The sequence below is a fragment of the Panthera uncia genome, chromosome A2 (assembly GCF_023721935.1).
Source record: "Panthera uncia isolate 11264 chromosome A2, Puncia_PCG_1.0, whole genome shotgun sequence".
Taxonomy (NCBI): Eukaryota; Metazoa; Chordata; class Mammalia; order Carnivora; family Felidae; genus Panthera; species Panthera uncia.
The window spans coordinates 125,392,313-125,405,167 of NC_064816.1; positions in this window are offsets into that span (position 1 = coordinate 125,392,313).

A 12,855-nucleotide genomic window follows, 5' to 3' on the forward strand; every position below is an offset into this window, starting at 1 on the left:
TTTTATATATATATATATATATATATATATATATATATATATGTAAGTGGTTATCTTAGAGGGATGGAACTATGGAAGTCCTTTACTATACTTTTTTTGTTTTATATGTTTGCATTACTTTTGTAACATGCAAAATAATATAGTGAAGATATAATTATAAAAGAATCAAAATTTGATGCAGTATCTTTTCCACTATTCCTTGATGGGCCATATCATACAAATTAACTCATTTTTTTTTCAATGCATCAGTGGAAGCTTATCAGTGGGAATGTGGAGGATTATAGAACAGCATTCTGAATTTGACTTCGATAGAGTAGAGAGAGGTCATTACTCTCTGAGAAGATTTCTATGGATAGGCACAATATCCAGACAAGGATTTAATAAAGATCCACACATCCTGCTCAAACTAATCATAGCTTTTACATAACCAACTGACAAATGTCTTTGGGCAAATAACTGGGAGAATTTTATCTAAATGATTTTGAACAACTTACAGATTGTGGAATGTGTGTGTATGTGTGTGTGTGTGTGTGTGTGTAAGTGTGTATATACACTTACATATTTTTTAATTGGAAATGACTAGATGCCTTTTGACTATAGTGCCCATTGAAGAATCAAGTTGCTAGATGACGAATTAATGCTAAATGATCTGAATGCACATCATGTAAATAATCACTTATGAATGAATATAATTCAAATGGAATTAACATAAAGCATATTAATTTGTAGAGTTAATTGATTTCAAACTGCTTATACTTCCAGTTTCAAAATAGGCTAATTTCAAAGAGAGCCTTTAGTAGGTAGGTGCATAACATATTGCCATTTTTAAAATTTATATCATAAATTACAATAAAATGGTATGGGCAATAGATTTGAGCAGGCAACCAAACCAATGTCATGGTTCACTCTCCATAAATACCATGGAAAATAATAATAATTAACCTTTACCACAGGCTTAGTGCATTGAAATTATTTCCATCAGTTGTACCTCCAAGCGATCCAGTGAGGTAGGTTATGACTGTCCTGGTTTGACAGGGGTAACTTGGGGCACAGAGTAAGAAAAGGATTGACTTCAGATAAGCCAGGGAGTCAAAGCCAGTGTGCAGACCAATATCCGGGAGGCCAGCTTCATCCTATTATTAGCACTTGCAAAGCCATATTTTGGAGTCTTTTACTTATTGAAAACAATTTTAAAGAAATAAATCACACACGTGCACATCCAAGTCCCTTAACAAGGCTGTGTGTATAGACGAGATAACATAATAGTCCTGGATAGCTTCCATCCTAAATTTATGTGTTGTTCGATATACATAGTTTCCAACTGCTTTCTATTTAAGCTACAGCAGAGGAGGAGGAAATAGACATGTTGTGGAACAAGAAGCACACAGCGAGACTGTTCAAACTTCTTGGCAGCAGTGTTTAGCTTTGTCATCCCTGGTCTAATTCTTCTTAGATTAGCCCAGGATCGGGCTCTGAACATAGTAAACAACCAGTGGGGGCTGCTGATGGACTGAGAAGATTAGAACAGGTCACAAACGGATATTGGAGACTGTATTTCCCACGAGGTCCTCCCCAAATATTTATCTGTCTAGAGTGAATAATTGGTGCGGAGGCCATTGAGGCTAGACTACTAATAGATGGCACTTTCAGGATGATAATTCTTTTTTTTTTTTTTTAATTTTTTTCAACATTTTTTATTTATTTTTGGGACAGAGAGAGACAGAGCATGAACGGGGGAGGGGCAGAGAGAGAGGGAGACACAGAATCGGAAACAGGCTCCAGGCTCCGAGCCATCAGCCCAGAGCCTGACGCGGGGCTCGAACTCACGGACCGCGAGATCGTGACCTGGCTGAAGTCGGACACTTAACCGACTGCGCCACCCAGGCGCCCCTGGGATGATAATTCTTGAGAAAACATTTTTTTTCTCCCTTCATGCTCGGTTATCTAAATAGTTAAATATAGCCTCTTCTGATATGGTACTTGTCTGCCACCCTCCCCTTTAGAGAGGCTGATTTCTGAATAATTTCTCTTGTACATGCATTTTAAAGGTGTGTAATTAACTGGTAACAGGTTGTTAGGTAGCTGATGAGGTGTGAACCAGCCACTAATTTGTTTTCTTTATTTACAACTTTCCTTGCACTTGAAGATGACAGCGTGGTGTTTTTCATTCCCTGCTTACTTCACCAGATTAAAAAGTGATTTGTGAAGCCATTTTTAATTCCTCAAATTCCATTAAAAAGGAATATCCAGGGGAGTCTTAATCAAGACATAATAGGCACTAAAATGTGATCACACAACAGCACTTCTAATGTGGCCCTATTTCAGCTGTTAATGTTAAAGAATTGCCTCCAGTTAACTGAACTCAGCCCTAACACTGACCTACAACTTCTGAAATAACCTCCACGCAGTTGGCAGTGGATTCATGGCAAATGGGTGCAGCTAACATAGTTCACCGCTTTAGATTTTATCATATAACCCACAGGGATAATTTATTACAAAATTATTATTATTGTATTATCACCAAAATAGTTTGCTTTCCCCTTCAGATTGCCTTGCCTCCTATTTAATAATACATTAAAAAAATCGGTTTGAGAAGAAATTAAAATAGACACATTATGAAATGAGAATTGCTAACAGCACAGGACTAGAATACTGAAAACACAGCTGAAACAGAAATGGATAAGGACAGAATCGGTATGTAATCAAAGGGGGTCACTTGGAACCTGGGAGAATATTGAGTTATTGGATGAGTTTGAAAAGACAAATAAGAATAAAAATTCTGTCGGGGCGCCTGGGTGGCGCAGTCGGTTAAGTGTCCGACTTCAGCCAGGTCACGATCTCGCGGTCCGTGAGTTCGAGCCCCGCGTCAGGCTCTGGGCTGATGGCTCGGAGCCTGGAGCCTGTTTCCGATTCTGTGTCTCCCTCTCTCTCTGCCCCTCCCCCGTTCATGCTCTGTCTCTCTCTGTCCCAAAAAAAAAAAAAAAAACGTTGAAAAAAAAAATTAAAAAAAAAAAAAAAGAATAAAAATTCTGTCCTTGACTTTTAAAAAAAGTAACTAAAAGTTAAGCTATAGAATATGTGAAAACCTATGTCCAGAACTGCCCATAAGGCGTGTATAGATGGGAAAACTAACATGCCACAAAGCACAGATGTTAGGCAGACAGCAACATTTTCCTTTCTACCTGTCAAAGCCTATATCAGTACTTCCATCCACAGCACGGTGGCCTTCACGATGCTATTTTTAAATGCAGATATGTCTCGGAGCATCAACTCCAGAAGCTGCTATGGTGATCAATTTGGTATGATATTAATAGCCAATGTTTACTGAGTTCTTGATTTGGAGGAGGCATTGTTGTTTTGTTTTGTTTTTTTAAGATTTTATTTTTAAGTAATCTCTACCCCCAATGTGGGCCTTAAACTCACGACCCTGAGATCAAGAGTTGCATGTCCACTGACTACTGAGCCAGCCAGGTGCTCTAAGGAAGCATTATTTTTTGTTTGTTTTTTTTTGTTTTTTAAGGTGTCTTTTTTTTTTTTTGATATTCTAGTAACATTTTATTTAACTAAGTATGTCTGAAATATTAACATATTAACAGTTTAACATATGATTAATATAAACATTACTGAGATATTTTAAATTCTTTGTTTTCCCATACTAAATCTCCAAAATGCAGTGTGTACATTTCACTTCAAAATCCAGTGTATTACATCACATCTCAATTCGGACTGGCCACAAGTCCACAGCTAGGGGCTCCTGCCCAGGGACTGTCCCCTACCTAACTACTTGAAGTGGCCCAGCCACTCACCTTCTACCACATTACCATTTTTATCTTCTTTGTAGCCCCTACCAGTACCTCAAATCATCTCGCTTGCATGCTTTTTTGTCCCTCAAGGCAAGGACTCCCTTTGAAGAGGGGCTGGCACAGAGTTGGTACTCAATGTACACTGTCCCTGCCTGAATTCAAGTCCAGGGGTAGATGACAGACCCGTGGGCCTCCTTTCATCCATGCCTGGAGCCACTCCCCTGCCACCCCTCTGCCTCCCTTCCCAGGGCCCATTCCTGGGTTGTTGGTTGGAAATGGTGGATGTGAGTGGGAGGACTCTGTCTGCCTCAACTCCACTTTTCTTGGGAGACCCCACTTTGCATCTCTTCCTCACCAAGGCGCTGCTCCAGGACCTGTGCCTCAACTGGAGATCTAGGTTGCTGAGCTGTAGGGGATGGGGAGGGATGGGGGGTGGGGGTCAGGGTAGGACATGCTGCAGAAGGCAGGCGAATGCTTCCCAGCAGGGTCTGTTTCAAGTTCTTTTTAGTATTGTAGGAGCCAAGGGCAGGCTGCCCCAAGATGGGCCACTTTGGCATGAACATTATTTCGAGTTAAATGTAATCAAAACTCAGCAGATTTAGGAAAAGTCTTTACCTCCCCCTCAACTGCCCACTTGACCAGGAAGAGAGGTATTAACCTCTCTTTAAAGATCCCTCTTTACCTAAAAAATGAATCTATATAACAGGGCAACTGTTGTTTGCCAAACATCTCCTTTCACCTTCCTGTTAATGGTCTTTCCCTCCTTTTATACTTGACCCCTATGCCTCTCCTTAGCTCATATAAGTATCAAATTGCCTCATTATCTGGAATTTCCACATCTGCGTGTATTTCCCATACCCACACTATTAAATTTGATATTCCCCTGTTAATCTGTCTCATGTCAGTTTAATTCTTAGTCCAGCTTGAAGGACCTTGAAGGGCAGAGAAAGTTATACCTTCCCAACAGTATTCATATTCAATCTCCACAGTGACCCTATGGATAGTACTATTAGGGTTTTTATTTAATAAAAAGGGAACTGAGGCACTGTTTTAGAGTTAAAAGTAACTTGCATAAGGTTACAGTGTTGGGGAAATATAATGAAAAACAAAACCTGCCAACCCAGAAAAATCTCTTGACTATGGTTAGAAAAGAGAAAGAAAACAGCATCAGACCAGAATGTGATGTGCATCATAGGCAATCCACTAAAAGATTTCGAAGACAAAAGAAATCTCGTGTTTTGTGTAGCCAAGAAGATACACCCCATAATATACTATTCTTTACATAAACAATAACTTAGTCATCAAGTAAGGACTAGACAGCACCTTTAATCATACATAAGTCATCCTAACTTTACCTGCCAATTGGGGTGATCATCTGTGTTAGCTAATTGGTTTTATTCTGAGGAAACACAAACTTCACATTTATTTATGACAAGAGAGAGTTTTGTAAATGGGAGCAAGGCGCCCACCTAAGTGAGGCTCCTACCCTTCCATGGAAATTCAGAGACCGGGACTCTCTCTCCATTAATGTTTACACTTCAAAGAGATGGCTCTCCCACCTTTCAGAAAGGCATTCTTGGGTCATAAAGCTGACAAAAAGCTTATCTAGTTTTCAAAAGGATTTATATGCATTTCAAAGAGAGGAGAAATTATTTATGTGCTTTAAGGGAAAGGAGGGGAGGCATTCTCTACTCCTATTTTTAACTGGGAAAATTAAGCTTCTTATCTTTTATTTGTATTTGTCCTGACTGTAGCGAATAAATGGTGGAGTTAGGATTTTAACCCAGAGAATCTGACGTTAAAGCCCTCTTAAAAAATCAATGTTATACAGCCTCTGTAAGCTTCCTACTTGGAAGCCAATGGAGGAAGGAGGTGCTCTGAGGGAATACATACATTCCCTCATTGGATACTTACCGAGCATCTTCTATATACCAGGAGTATATACCAGTTTTGCTAGGAGTAAAGATACAATTATGAATAAAACAAACAAGAGTTTTGCCCTTGTGAAGCTTAGGGTCCAGGTGGAGAGACCTATATTATATGAGTAGTTTTTCAAATCGAACAAAATAATAGAAATTGAGTAAAAAGTACAGGTATTTTGAGAGCATATTATAGAAAGAATTTGAGTGAGTCTAGGTGATCTGAAAGTTTAAGTTGAAAATAGAGTTTGTTGGAAAGGAAAGAAGATAATAAAGAGATTATTTGAAGTTTAAGGTATTAAATCATTTGAATAGAACGAAGATAGAAGAATAAGATGAAAAAGTAAGTGTGCCACAACCTTTGAATGCTTATTCAGCCACAGTGAAATGGTAACTTTTGATAAAATATTGTATCTTTGTCCTTCATTGATCAGACTATTTACAACCTATAGAGCTATAGAGAAAGCAGTTAGTTTGTAGAAAACAGATAACAATGCAAGTATTTCTTATTCATGGTAATGCAGATGATTTTTTTAAGTTTATCTAGTTTGAGAGACAGAGAGAGAGAGTGCGCACACATGCACAAGTTGGGGAGGGATAGAGAGAGGGAGACAGAGAGAATCCCAAGCTGCCTCCTTATAGTCAGCAAGAGCCTGACAGGGGTCCCGATCTCATAAACCTTGAGATCAAGACCTGAGCTGAAATCATGAGTTGGCCCCTTAACTGCCTGAGCCACCCAGACACCTCCAGATGATTCTTTTTTATAAAAAAAAAATAAATCCAAAGAAATTTTATAAAAATCCAAACAATTTTTTTCTGCCAGTCATAATTGATTTCCACATTTTAGAAAATATGATCCCCAAATATTTCATTTTACTCCTTTACAAGAGTATTAGCCAATTTGTATCTATTAAGTTCATTAAGTCACTATGGTAGCCTATATAGATGTCTGTTCTTCATATTTTTTAAAGTAGTTTTAATATCTTAACAGTTCCTTTATCATAGATATGTTTAAAAAATATTTGACATCTGTTCATTTTATATTTGTGTAAGAGTCATAATTATACCTTTTTGAAAATTATAATTTAGCAAATGTGGTGTAACGTCTGGTATCATATATTCAGGCAAGGGCTCTTCTTGGTTTGATAATAAAAACAAATTTGTGGCTGTATTTCCACATATAGAAGTGTAGGTGTCACATGAAATACTCATCAATCCTTTAAAATTTTCATAAGTTCTACTCGAAGAACTTTCATTAGGTTTGTTTTAATCCTTAAGAAACTCTAAAGTTAACATGATTCAAGGGGAGGGAAACATACACACACACACACACAGACACACACACACACACACACACACACACACAAAAGAAAGAAAGAAAGAAAAAGAAAAGAAAAGAAAGTACAAAAAACATGAAGCAACCATAGAGAACTTTAGAAGTCCATAAATCCCAGTCAAATTTTAGTCAGCTCTGAGAAAATTACTATTTGGCTCACATCCTTTATTTCCTCTTACTATCCAGACAGCCTCTCTTTCATTTCATTTTATTTTTTTTTAATGTTTATTTATTTTTGTGAGAGACAGAGCACGCGTGCGTGCAAGCAGGTGAGGGGCAGAGAGTGATAAGGGGACAGAGCATTCCAAGAAGGCTCTGCGGTGATGACAGTGAGTAAGCTGGATGTGGGACTTGAACTCACAAACTGTGACGCTGGAATGAGCCACCCAAGTGCCCCCAGGCAGCCTCTGTTTCAAAATTTTAACACGAACCAGGGTGTGCTTGCCCTCCCCAGCTCCTTTCACCTAATTCTTCTGCTCTTACCTCAGACCCTCTGGTTTTCTCCAGTCCTACTGAATTCCTGAGTTGGCTCCCATCAGTATTTAAACAACAAAACAAAACAAAACAAAACAAAATGAAACAGAGCTCTGAAGTTCCAGCCCCATCTCTGCCAGTTTGAATTCACTGCTCACTGGAAGAGAAGCCTCAGTCTGTTGGTTCGTACTGCTCAGTCAATAGTGCTCATTTCCTGAATAGCATTTGTATTTAAGATACAAATAAAGACAAACAAATATTTTGAAAATTTGAAATCACACTGAAGTTCTCCAATAGTGTAGACAAAGAGTAAGAAAAGACATATCACTGGGAACTACTTGTGTAAACAAGAAATGAAATAAAATATTCAAGAATAAAATAGAGAAAAATAACTTAAGATTTTAATCAGCCATGCCCAAATAGAACAGGATTTTAACCTTGGGAGTTACTACTGGAAAGTTAAATATCTTACTTTAAAGTGATTTTTCTCTAAAATTTGAATTTGACAAAAAAACAAATAATCCAGCGAAGAAATGAGCAGAAGACATGAATAGACATTTTTCCAAAGAAGGCATTCAGATCGCTGACGGGCACATGAAAAGATGCTCAACATCACTGATCATCAGGGAAATACAAATCAAAACCACAATGAGATACCACCTCACAGCTGTCACAATGGCTAAAATTAACAACACAAGAAACAACAGATGTTGGTGAGGATGCAGAGAAAGTCGAACTCTCTTACATTGTTGGTGGGATTGCAAAACAGGGCAGCCACTCTGGACAACAGCACAGAGGTTCCTAAAAGAAGTTAAAAATAGAACCACCCTATGATTAGCAACTGCACTACCAGGTATTTACCCAAAGGATACAAAAATGCTGATTCAAAGGGGCACATGCACCCCAATGTTGTTACAGCAGCATTATCAACAATAGCAAAATTATTGAAAGAGCCCAAATGTCTTTGGATTTTAAGAAATAAAACAGATGAACATATGGGGGAGGGGAAAGAGAGAGAAACAAACCCTAAGAAACTCCTAAGGGTAGAAAACAAACAGGGTTGATGGAGGGAGGTGGGTGAGGGATGGACTAGATGGGTGATGGGTATTAATCAAGGAGAGCACTTGTTACAATGAGCACTGGGTGTTGTAAGGGATGAATCATTGAATTCTACTCCTGAAACCAATACTGCACTGTATGTTAACTAATTGGAATTTAAATTTAAAAAAATGAAAATAAAATATAATAAAATAAAATTTGAATTTGATACAATCTCCATAGTTCAAAATCCTTCAAATAGCTTCCCACATATTTTAGATGAATTATAAACGTTTTAATGCAGTCACCCTATTTTTATAGTTTCATTTTGTATCCATGATCCTTGTTGGGGATTTGAAGAGTGGAAGGTGGGGTAGGAGAACAGGACAAAGTTGCCTCCGTAGCAAATGGCATCACTTCATTATCCCATCCCATCTTAAAACAGGTAAATATCAACGTATTGGCCAGAATTCTCCAATTTCCACTTCTAGTCCCTTCTAAGAAGGGAGATTCTCAGCCATATAATCTGGATCTTATTGTTGCATAGTTTGTGGCAGCAGGTTTTTTGTTGTTTTATTTTCATCTCGTTAGGGAAGCCTCATCCACTCGGTGAGTCCATATTCAATGGCAAACTCCACACACCTAGGTTTACATGAGGGAGGACTCATTTGCCTCTTATGAAGTGGAAAACGTGCCTCAAAAGGTTGCCCTGCCAATCTATTCGAATTCCCAGTGTTGAAATTAATTGTTTTTAAAGGGTTACACTGTTTTAAATAAAATGGGTTTCACTTTGGACATAGTTTAGTATAAATTCATTGATTAATTAATAAGCCCCTGTTAATTTCATAATACCATAATAAGGCTATGTTTCTGCCTCCATACCATTCCCACACACGAGGCAATTGTCTTAACTATTATTCGACTCATGAATTTTCAGTGAGAACCAGGAACCAAAGCAAAGGATACCTTCCCCCCACCTTCCTCATGATGGTGTTGTATACTTATGTGTGTGTGCATGCGTGGGTGCGTGTGTGTGTGTGTGTGTGTGTGTGTGTGATGGATGATTCAAAAACCTATGGCCTCTGATATGCTTTGCTAGAAAATGAATCCCACTCTGAGAATAAAACCTGAGAGAGGGGCACATTGAATTGGGAGTGCGTGAGGAAAGAAGGAAAGGGTTTAAAGATGGATGGAATGTTGCTAAGAGACAGGACAGCAACACAAGGTGACTCCATGGACACTGGAACCTGGTTCGGGGAGGCAGTTAGAGAGGGGGGTGCATGCAGGAGAGGTTCCCCAAGCAAACTTAGCCCAGTTCCCACATCCAACCAGAGCCAGTGAGAGCCTCTCTCAGGATTCTCAGGCTGAGGAAAGCAGTTCTGTGTACTTAGATGGAAGAGAAAGCTGTATCGGACCAGTGGCTCAAAAAATAGTTTTAAGAACCCGAGTCTTAGCCATTTTCTCATTACTGTGATCTTCCAATGCCATTTTAAAAAAAATTTCAACCTCCTGTCTAAAAACTTTTCCAATTTACTCTTTTGAGAAAACTTTATATCCTGTGGATCTCTGATACTGTCCTCAGATGCGCTTCTCAGAAAATCTGTCCTGGTTTGTGAGGACTTTGGAACAACGAGAAACAATGAACTACCTGGAGAAAAATACCCACAGGCTCAGGTAGGTGTAAGGACAAAAGCTTGGCTTCAGTTTGGAGCACTGTGGTGGTTGTTGAGAGTATTTATGGTGCATTTAAAATCCGCAATATTTTACCAGCACACCTACCAGCTTTTTGCTCAGATGCCAAAGAAGAAAGGGAAAGAACCGACAAGGCACGATAAACATGATGGCGTGTGGTTTGTCTGAGGCCGGTCAACACCGACAGTCAGTTCATCTCCTCCCAGGAAGGAGTGTTTGTAAATTGTATCAAAATGATTCTGGACTCTCAGGCAGGCTGGTTGGCCTGGACTCCTGGATGCAGTTAGAGAAGCACTCATTTGTAATGTCATGTTGGTTTCTTATTATTTAATATGTCAGCCAAGGGAGAAAATGCCCAGATATTTGTGCTCACAGCAGTGCATGATCTCTTCTTGTGTGAAGGATTGTAAGAGGGAGATGATTACCTTGAAGTGCTTGATTAGAAGAAAGAGTGCATATTTGTTATCTGTGGCTCATAACTATGTTTTTGGTTAACTTTCTGCTGCTGTTTTTAAGCATTCTACTCCACATTATTCCAGCTGTGTAGCTTCAGATTTTAATGGAAGCAGCACAGTTCAAAACACATTTGAAATGTATTAGTGATTAGAGAGCAACTTTAAATTCTGTTTACCTATGCATTTTGGAAATGTCTGAAAAAAGTATCATTTATTCTCTGCAATACTGTTTCACACTCTGTCAAGAATGTGCAAAAGGAAAGAGTATAGTATAGTTTCTTTCCATTTGTTTCTAAATGATCAAATAATGACCATTTATTTATTTTGTTGTTTAATATATATGTATACTAAGATAAAAAATGTCAACACTTTTAGGTCTACCTACCATTTTTCACATTTCCATAAACGTTGTCATATTTGGTTAACAATAAGGTATAAATCTCACTTGAGACTAGAACAAATTTCCATTATTCAGGTTCTTTAGTTTGCTGCTATCCTCGTTTTAGTGATTGGCAGGTTACTAAATTTTGAAGAATGTTTGAGAATTTAAGACACCTATAGATGAGAGGCAATTCAATGTCTCCTTTGTAGTATTATATTAACTCTTTCAGACTAAGAGAATCCTATTTTCTAGATTATTTTTTCTAATAGACTTCCCAGCACCCCAAGACCAAGGTTAGTGACATTTCAGGGAGTGAATGGAAACCATGAAGAGCATTGTTAAAAGTCTAAAAATCAATCAAGAAATCACTTATGAGGTGTCAGGTTCAAAAGACATTTGAGTTCAGCCCAAGTTTGCTGGTAAGAAGCCAATAGATAGCTCTCTTTTGAAAAAGGTATGATTTTTTTCCAGGACAATTTAATAGAGTGTATGAAATTACCTTATTAAGAAAAGTAGAACTCCTCACCTAAAGTTCCTTTGGGTAACATTTTAAAAGTGAAAGAATGCTTTGTATCAGGTAGTCTTAGTAAAAAGAGTATATAAATATCATATCCCAAAGTTTTAACATTATTGGGATAGGGGTGAAAGGTAAGCCCAGGATGTGCAGATAGTGGCCATTTACACTAATCAGGCTGGGCTTGGTGAATTAGCTGAAGAATTGTTTTATATATGTTTTGGGGCCAGAAATTAAAAGAGGAGAAGACCTGGAAATATAGTGGGCCTCCCAGGCACTTCGTTCAATACACAGACTAATTAGAGTGGTGAAATGTAGCTAACCTCTTCAATTCATGTACTCTTTGAAAATCATTAAGGACCTTCACCCACCCCCCATGAAAACAGTTTGTCATCTGGGGAAGCTTTCTCTTCCCTTAGTGAGAATCTCTTAAATGAAGAACATAAAGTTTTTTTCTTTGAGCCCTTTCCAGAGAAGAGGACTTTAGTGGGTTTTGTTTTCTATCATCTACATTTTTTAAAAATGGAGTTTTTGTTTGTCTTTAAATATAAAATTATAACATTAAATATAAAACGTTTTTTTTTCAAAATCCCACCACCACATAAAACAAAAGACAACCATTTCTCTACCAACTGATTTAGAGCCTGAAGTTTCCACATTAGTTTAATCTTTGGATTTAGGCAACATGGGGATACTGTTAATGTAATTCTGTCTACGGGTACTTTCCTAGATATACTTTAACAGATTGGTTCAAATCCTTAGTAGGGTTAACTTTTTTTTTAATGTTTATTTTTGAGAGAGAGAGAGAGAGAGAGTCAGAGGGTGGGTGGGGGAAGGGCAGAGAGAGAGGAAGACCCAGAATCCGAAGCAGGCTCCAGGCTCTGATCTGTCAGCACACAGCCAGACGCGGGCTCAAACTCCCCAATCATGAGATCATGACCTGAGCCGAAGTCGGAGGCTTAACCAACTAAGCCACCCAGGCACCCTTAAATCCTTAGTAGAGTTAACTTTTGATGAGGAAGCCAAGATATGTCCCTGGTAGGACTGATTGTTGAGGGCAGCTTCAGATAAAACTACCATTGAATGGGATTCCACGCAATCATGCAAAGACCCCTGAAAAGTGGAGCCCCCTGACAAAGCAGTGGCTGTGCCTCTTTTTCCTTTACAGCAATAACATTTGTGCAGTGCTTGAAGGATTAAACCAGTTATATGTGGCAGACTTCTGTGCTTGTCCCTGGGGCT